The sequence below is a fragment of the Gobio gobio genome (genome assembly GCF_949357685.1).
Source record: "Gobio gobio genome assembly, chromosome: 9".
Lineage (NCBI taxonomy): Eukaryota > Metazoa > Chordata > Actinopteri > Cypriniformes > Gobionidae > Gobio > Gobio gobio.
Window position 1 is genome coordinate 22,796,081 of NC_137115.1, and position 10,000 is coordinate 22,806,080.

Sequence of the window (10,000 nt, forward strand, 5' to 3'; positions counted from 1 at the left end):
CTATTGAACATACTTTTGTCCCAGAGGTCAAAAAGACACTCATTGATTTCCCTTCTGGTTCCAATAAGTAGCTAAAAGGTCTACAAAAGGTTTTACATTATTTTTATTTTTTTATTTTTTTCACATATAATGGCTCTACAAGAAGTCCAAATTAGACCTTCTGAACAAATTTTTTTCCCAAAGGTCAAAAAGTCACTCATTGACTTTCCTTCTGGTTCCAATAAGTAGCTAAAAGGTCTACAAAAGGTTTTACATTATTTTTATTTTTTATTTTTTTTCACATATAATGGCTCTACAAGAAGTCCAAATTTGACCTTCTGAACAAATTTTTGTCCCAAAGGTCAAAAAGTCACTCATTGACTTTTCTTCTGGTTCCAATAACTAGCTAAAAGGTCTAAAAAAGGTTTAATTTTTTTTTTTTTTTTTACATATTATGGCTGTACAAGAAGTCCATATTTGACCTACTGAACAAATTTTTGTCCCAAAGGTCAAAAAGTCACTCATTGACTTTCCTTCTGGTTCCAATAAGTACCTAAAAGGTCTACAAAAGGTTTTTTTATTTTTATTTTTTTTATTTTTTTTTACATATTATGGCTGTACAAAGTCCATATTTGACCTACTGAAGAAATTTTTGTTCCAAAGGTCAAAAAGTCACTCATTGATTTCCCTTCTGATTCCAATAAGTAGCTTACAGGTCTAAAAAAGGTTTAAATGTTTTTTGTGTTTTTTGTTTTTTTGTTTTTGTTTTGTTTTTACATATTATGGCTGTACAAAGTCCATATTTGACCTACTGAACAAATGTTTGTCCCAAAGGTCAAAAAGTCACTCATTGACTTTCCTTCTGGTTCCAATTAGTAGCTAAAAGGTCTACAAAAGGTTTAATATATATATATATATATATATATATATATATATATATATATATATATATATATATATATATATATATATATATATTTTTTTTTTTTTTTTTTTTTTTTTTACATATTATGGCTGTACAGAAGTCCATATTTGACCTACTGAACATATTTTTGTCCCAAAGGTCAAAAAAAGTCACTCATTGATTTCCCTTCTGATTCCAATCAGTAGGCTTACGGGTCTAAAAAAGGTTTAATAATTTTTATTTTTATTTTTTATATATTATGGCTGTACAAGAAGTCCATATTTGACCTACTGAACAAATGTTTGTCCCAGAAGTCAAAAAGTCACTCATTGACTTCCCTTCTGGTTCCAATTAGTAGCTAAAACGTCTACAAAAGGTTTTAAATTTTTTTATATATTTTTTTTTAACATATTATGGCTGTACAAAGTCCATATTTGACCTACTGAACAAATGTTTGTCCCAAAGGTCAAAAAGTCACTCATTGACTTCCCTTCTTATTCCAATTAGTAGCTAAAACGTCTACAAAAGTTTTAAAAAATTTTTTTAAATTTTTTTTACATATTATGGCTGTACAGAAGTCCATGTTTGACCTACTGAACAAATTTTGTGTCCCAAAGGTCAAAAAGTCACTCATTGATTTTCCTTCTGTTTCTAATAAGTACCTAAAAGGTCTACAAAAGTTTTTAATTTTTTTTAAAAAATTTTTCATTTATTTCCCTTCTGATTCCAATAAGTAGCTTACAGGTCTAAAAAAGGTTTAAATGTTTTTTTTTTTTTTTTTTTTTTTACATATTATGGCTGTACAAAGTCCATATTTGACCTACTGAACAAATGTTTGTCCCAAAGGTCAAAAAGTCACTCATTGACTTTCCTTCTGGTTCCAATTAGAAGCTAAAAGGTCTACAAAAGATTTTTTTTTTTTTTTTTTTTTTTTTTTTTACATATTATGGCTGTACAAAGTCCATATTTGACCTACTGAACAAATTTTTGTCCCAAAGGTCAAAAAGTCACTCATTGACTTCCCTTCTGTTTCTAATAAGTACCTAAAAGGTCTACAAAAGGTTTAATATATATATATATATATATATATATATATATATATATATATATATATATATATATATATATATATATATAATTTTTTTTTTTTTTTTTTACATGTAATGGCTGTACAAGAAGTCCATATTTGACCTACTGAACAAATGTTTGTCCCAAAGGTCAAAAAGTCACTTATTGACTTTCCTTCTGGTTCCAATTAGTACCTAAAAGGTCTACAAAAGGTTTTTTTATTTTTATTTTTTTTTATTTTTTTTACACATTATGGCTGTACAAAGTCCATATTTGACCTACTGAAGAAATTTTTGTTCCAAAGGTCAAAAAGTCACTCATTGATTTCCCTTCTGATTCCAATAAGTAGCTTACAGGTCTAAAAAAGGTTTAAATGTTTTTTGTGTTTTTTGTTTTTTTGTTTTTGTTTTGTTTTTACATATTATGGCTGTACAAAGTCCATATTTGACCTACTGAACAAATGTTTGTCCCAAAGGTCAAAAAGTCACTCATTGACTTTCCTTCTGGTTCCAATTAGTAGCTAAAAGGTCTACAAAAGGTTTAATATATATATATATATATATATATATATATATATATATATATATATATATATATATATATATATATATATATATATATATATATTTTTTTTTTTTTATTTATTTATTTTTTTTTTTTTACATATTATGGCTGTACAGAAGTCCATATTTGACCTACTGAACATATTTTTGTCCCAAAGGTCAAAAAAAGTCACTCATTGATTTCCCTTCTGATTCCAATCAGTAGGCTTACGGGTCTAAAAAAGGTTTAATAATTTTTATTTTTATTTTTTATATATTATGGCTGTACAAGAAGTCCATATTTGACCTACTGAACAAATTTTTGTCCCAGAAGTCAAAAAGTCACTCATTGCCTTCCCTTCTGGTTCCAATTAGTAGCTAAAACGTCTACAAAAGGTTTTACATTTTTTTATATTTTTTTTTTTAACATATTATGGCTGTACAAAGTCCATATTTGACCTACTGAACAAATGTTTGTCCCAAAGGTCAAAAAGTCACTCATTGACTTCCCTTCTTATTCCAATTAGTAGCTAAAACGTCTACAAAAGTTTTTAAAAAATTTTTTAAATTTTTTTTACATATTATGGCTTTACAGAAGTCCATTTTTGACCTACTGAACAAATTTTGTGTCCCAAAGGTCAAAAAGTCACTCATTGATTTTCCTTCTGTTTCTAATAAGTACCTAAAAGGTCTACAAAAGTTTTTAATTTTTTTTTAATTTTTTTTTCATTTATTTCCCTTCTGATTCCAATAAGTAGCTTACAGGTCTAAAAAAGGTTTAAATGTTTTTTTTTTTTTTTTTTTTTTACATATTATGGCTGTACAAAGTCCATATTTGACCTACTGAACAAATGTTTGTCCCAAAGGTCAAAAAGTCACTCATTGACTTTCCTTCTGGTTCCAATTAGAAGCTAAAAGGTCTACAAAAGGTTTTTTTTTTTTTTTTTTTTTTTTTTTTTACATATTATGGCTGTACAAAGTCCATATTTGACCTACTGAACAAATTTTTGTCCCAAAGGTCAAAAAGTCACTCAATGACTTCCCTTCTGTTTCTAATAAGTACCTAAAAGGTCTACAAAAGGTTTAATATATATATATATATATATATATATATATATATATAATTTTTTTTTTTTTTTTACATGTAATGGCTGTACAAGAAGTCCATATTTGACCTACTGAACAAATGTTTGTCCCAAAGGTCAAAAAGTCACTTATTGACTTTCCTTCTGGTTCCAATTAGTAGCTAAAAGGTCTAAAAAAGGCTTAATTTTTTTTTTTTTTTTTTTTTTTACATATTATGGCTGTACAAGAAGTCCATATTTGACCTACTGAACATACTTTTGTCCCAGAGGTCAAAAAGACACTCATTGATTTCCCTTCTGATTCCAATAAGTAGCTTACATGTCTAAAAAAGGTTTAAATTATATATATTTTTATTTATTTATTTATTTATTTATTTATTTATTTATTTTACAGAATATGGCTGTACAGAAGTCCATATTTGACCTACTGAACATACTTTTGTCCCAAAGGTCAAAAATTCACTCATTGACTTCCCTTCTGGTTCCAATTAGTAGCTAAAAGGTCTACAAAAGTTTTTAATTTTAAATTTTTTTTTTTTTTTTTACATATTATGGCTGTACAGAAGTCCATGTTTGACCTACTGAACAAATTTTTGTCCCAAAGGTCAAAAAGTCACTCATTGATTTTCCTTCTGTTTCTAATAAGTACCTTAAAGGTCTACAAAAGTTTAATTTTTTTTTTTTTTTTTTTTACATATTATGGCTGTACAGAAGTCCATATTTGACCTACTGAACATACTTTTGTCCCAGAGGTCAAAAAGACACTCATTGATTTCCCTTCTGATTCCAATAAGTAGCATACAGGTCTAAAAAAGGTTTAACATTTTTTTTTTTTTTTTTACATATTATGGCTGTACAAGAAGTCCATATTTGACCTACTGAACAAATTTTTGTCCCAAAGGTCAAAAAGTCACTCTCTGATTTCCCTTCTGATTCCAATAAGTAGCTTACAGGTCTAAAAAAGTTTTTTTTTTTTTTTTTTTTTTTTTTTTACATATTATGGCTGTACAAGAAGTCCATATTTGACCTACTGAACAAATTTTTGTCCCAAAGGTCAAAAAGTCACTCAATTGATTTCCCTTCTGATTCCAATAAGTAGCTTACAGGTCTAAAAAAGTTTTTTTATTTTATTTTTTATTTTATTTTATTTTTTTTAACATTTTATGGCTGTACAAGAAGTCCATATTTGACCTACTGAACATACTTTTGTCCCAGAGGTCAAAAAGACACTCATTGATTTCCCTTCTGATTCCAATAAGTAGCTTACAGGTCTAAAAAAGGTTTAAATTATATATATTTTTATTTATTTATTTTTTATTTATTTATTTTACATAATATTGCTGTACAGAAGTCCATATTTGACCTACTGAACATACTTTTGTCCCAGAGGTCAAAAAGACACTCATTGATTTCCCTTCTGATTCCAATAAGTAGCATACAGGTCTAAAAAAGGTTTAACATTTTTTTTTTTTTTTTACATTTTATGGCTGTACAAGAAGTCCATATTTGACCTACTGAACATACTTTTGTCCCAGAGGTCAAAAAGACACTCATTGATTTCCCTTCTGATTCCAATAAGTAGCTTACATGTCTAAAAAAGGTTTAAATTATATATATTTTTATTTATTTATTTATTTATTTATTTATTTATTTATTTATTTATTTATTTATTTATTTTACAGAATATGGCTGTACAGAAGTCCATATTTGACCTACTGAACATACTTTTGTCCCAAAGGTCAAAAAGTCACTCATTGACTTCCCTTCTGGTTCCAATTAGTAGCTAAAAGGTCTACAAAAGTTTTTAATTTTAAATTTTTTTTTTTTTTTTTTACATATTATGGCTGTACAGAAGTCCATGTTTGACCTACTGAACAAATTTTTGTCCCAAAGGTCAAAAAGTCACTCATTGACTTCCCTTCTGGTTCCAATTAGTAGCTAAAAGGTCTACAAAAGTTTTTAATATATATTTTTTTTTTTTACATATAATGGCTGTACAGAAGTCCATATTTGACCTACTGAACATACTTTTGTCCCAGGGGTCAAAAAGACACTCATTGATTTCCCTTCTGATTCCAATAAGTAGCTTACATGTCTAAAAAAGGTTTAAATTATATATATTTTTATTTATTTATTTTACATAATATGGCTGTACAGAAGTCCATATTTGACCTATTGAACATACTTTTGTCCCAGAGGTCAAAAATACACTCATTGATTTCCCTTCTGGTTCCAATAAGTAGCTAAAAGGTCTACAAAAGGTTTTACATTATTTTTATTTTTTAATTTTTTTCACATATAATGGCTCTACAAGAAGTCCAAATTAGACCTTCTGAACAAATTTTTTTCCCAAAGGTCAAAAAGTCACTCATTGACTTTCCTTCTGGTTCCAATAAGTAGCTAAAAGGTCTACAAAAGGTTTTACATTATTTTTAATTTTTAATTTTTTTCACATATAATGGCTCTACAAGAAGTCCAAATTTGACCTTCTGAACAAATTTTTGTCCCAAAGGTCAAAAAGTCACTCATTGACTTTTCTTCTGGTTCCAATAACTAGCTAAAAGGTCTAAAAAAGGTTAAATTTTTTTTTTTTTTTTACATATTATGGCTGTACAAGAAGTCCATATTTGACCTACTGAACAAATTTTTGTCCCAAAGGTCAAAAAGTCACTCATTGACTTTCCTTCTGGTTCCAATAAGTACCTAAAAGGTCTACAAAAGGTTTTTTTATTTTTATTTTTTTTATTTTTTTTACATATTATGGCTGTACAAAGTCCATATTTGACCTACTGAAGAAATTTTTGTTCCAAAGGTCAAAAAGTCACTCATTGATTTCCCTTCTGATTCCAATAAGTAGCTTACAGGTCTAAAAAAGGTTTAAATGTTTTTTGTGTTTTTTGTTTTTTTGTTTTTGTTTTGTTTTTACATATTATGGCTGTACAAAGTCCATATTTGACCTACTGAACAAATGTTTGTCCCAAAGGTCAAAAAGTCACTCATTGACTTTCCTTCTGGTTCCAATTAGTAGCTAAAAGGTCTACAAAAGGTTTAATATATATATATATATATATATATATATATATATATATATATATATATATATATATATATATATATATATATATATATATATATATATATATATATATATTTTTTTTTTTTTTTTTTTTTTTTACATATTATGGCTGTACAGAAGTCCATATTTGACCTACTGAACATATTTTTGTCCCAAAGGTCAAAAAAAGTCACTCATTGATTTCCCTTCTGATTCCAATCAGTAGGCTTACGGGTCTAAAAAAGGTTTAATAATTTTTATTTTTATTTTTTATATATTATGGCTGTACAAGAAGTCCATATTTGACCTACTGAACAAATTTTTGTCCCAGAAGTCAAAAAGTCACTCATTGACTTCCCTTCTGGTTCCAATTAGTAGCATACAGGTCTAAAAAAGGTTTAACATTTTTTTTTTTTTTTTACATATTATGGCTGTACAAGAAGTCCATATTTGACCTACTGAACAAATTTTTGTCCCAAAGGTCAAAAAGTCACTCTCTGATTTCCCTTCTGATTCCAATAAGTAGCTTACAGGTCTAAAAAAGTTTTTTTTTTTTTTTTTTTTTTTTTTTTTTTACATATTATGGCTGTACAAGAAGTCCATATTTGACCTACTGAACAAATTTTTGTCCCAAAGGTCAAAAAGTCACTCAATTGATTTCCCTTCTGATTCCAATAAGTAGCTTACAGGTCTAAAAAAGTTTTTTTATTTTATTTTTTATTTTTTTTTATTTTTTTTTAACATTTTATGGCTGTACAAGAAGTCCATATTTGACCTACTGAACATACTTTTGTCCCAGAGGTCAAAAAGACACTCATTGATTTCCCTTCTGATTCCAATAAGTAGCTTACAGGTCTAAAAAAGGTTTAAATTATATATATTTTTATTTATTTATTTATTTTTTATTTATTTATTTTACATAATATTGCTGTACAGAAGTCCATATTTGACCTACTGAACATACTTTTGTCCCAGAGGTCAAAAAGACACTCATTGATTTCCCTTCTGATTCCAATAAGTAGCATACAGGTCTAAAAAAGGTTTAACATTTTTTTTTTTTTTTTACATTTTATGGCTGTACAAGAAGTCCATATTTGACCTACTGAACATACTTTTGTCCCAGAGGTCAAAAAGACACTCATTGATTTCCCTTCTGATTCCAATAAGTAGCTTACATGTCTAAAAAAGGTTTAAATTATATATATTTTTATTTATTTATTTATTTATTTATTTATTTATTTTACAGAATATGGCTGTACAGAAGTCCATATTTGACCTACTGAACATACTTTTGTCTCAAAGGTCAAAAAGTCACTCATTGACTTCCCTTCTGGTTCCAATTAGTAGCTAAAAGGTCTACAAAAGTTTTTAATTTTAAATTTTTTTTTTTTTTTCCATATTATGGCTGTACAGAAGTCCATGTTTGACCTACTGAACAAATTTTTGTCCCAAAGGTCAAAAAGTCACTCATTGACTTCCCTTCTGGTTCCAATTAGTAGCTAAAAGGTCTACAAAAGTTTTTAATATATTTTTTTTTTTTTACATATAATGGCTGTACAGAAGTCCATATTTGACCTACTGAACATACTTTTGTCCCAGGGGTCAAAAAGACACTCATTGATTTCCCTTCTGATTCCAATAAGTAGCTTACAGGTCTAAAAAAGTTTTAAATTATATATATTTTTATTTATTTATTTATTTATTTTACATAATATGGCTGTACAGAAGTCCATATTTGACCTATTGAACACACTTTTGTCCCAGAGGTCAAAAAGACACTCATTGATTTCCCTTCTGGTTCCAATAAGTAGCTAAAAGGTCTACAAAAGGTTTTACATTATTTTTATTTTTTAATTTTTTTCACATATAATGGCTCTACAAGAAGTCCAAATTAGACCTTCTGAACAAATTTTTTTCCCAAAGGTCAAAAAGTCACTCATTGACTTTCCTTCTGGTTCCAATAAGTAGCTAAAAGGTCTACAAAAGGTTGTACATTATTTTTAATTTTTAATTTTTTTCACATATAATGGCTCTACAAGAAGTCCAAATTTGACCTTCTGAACAAATTTTTGTCCCAAAGGTCAAAAAGTCACTCATTGACTTTCCTTCTGGTTCCAATTAGTGGCTAAAAGGTCTACAAAAGTTTTTAATTTTAATTTTTTTTTTTTTTTTCCATATTATGGCTGTACAGAAGTCCATGTTTGACCTACTGAACAAATTTTTGTCCCAAAGGTCAAAAAGTCACTCATTGACTTCCCTTCTGGTTCCAATTAGTAGCTAAAAGGTCTACAAAAGTTTTTAATATATATATTTTTTTTTACATATAATGGCTGTACAGAAGTCCATATTTGACCTACTGAACATACTTTTGTCCCAGGGGTCAAAAAGACACTCATTGATTTCCCTTCTGATTCCAATAAGTAGCTTACAGGTCTAAAAAAGTTTTAAATTATATATATTTTTATTTATTTATTTATTTATTTTACATAATATGGCTGTACAGAAGTCCATATTTGACCTATTGAACACACTTTTGTCCCAGAGGTCAAAAAGACACTCATTGATTTCCCTTCTGGTTCCAATAAGTAGCTAAAAGGTCTACAAAAGGTTTTACATTATTTTTATTTTTTAATTTTTTTCACATATAATGGCTCTACAAGAAGTCCAAATTAGACCTTCTGAACAAATTTTTTTCCCAAAGGTCAAAAAGTCACTCATTGACTTTCCTTCTGGTTCCAATAAGTAGCTAAAAGGTCTACAAAAGGTTGTACATTATTTTTAATTTTTAATTTTTTTCACATATAATGGCTCTACAAGAAGTCCAAATTTGACCTTCTGAACAAATTTTTGTCCCAAAGGTCAAAAAGTCACTCATTGACTTTCCTTCTGGTTCCAATTAGTGGCTAAAAGGTCTACAAAAGTTTTTAATTTTAATTTTTTTTTTTTTTTTTTACAGAATATGGCTGTACAGAAGTCCATATTTGACCTACTGAACATACTTTTGTCCCAAAGGTCAAAAAGTCACTCATTGACTTCCCTTCTGGTTCCAATTAGTATCTAAAAGGTCTACAAAAGTTTTTAATTTTAATTTTTTTTTTTTTTTTTTACATATTATGGCTGTACAGAAGTCCATGTTTGACCTACTGAACAAATTTTTGTCCCAAAGGTCAAAAAGTCACTCATTGATTTTCCTTCTGTTTCTAATAAGTACCTAAAAGGTCTACAAAAGTTTTTAATTTTTTTTTTTTTTTTTTTTTTACATATTATGGCTGTACAAAGTCCATATTTGACCTATTGAACAAATTTTTGTCCCAAAGGTCAAAAAGTCACTCATTGACTTCCCTTCTGGTTCCAATTAGTAGCTAAA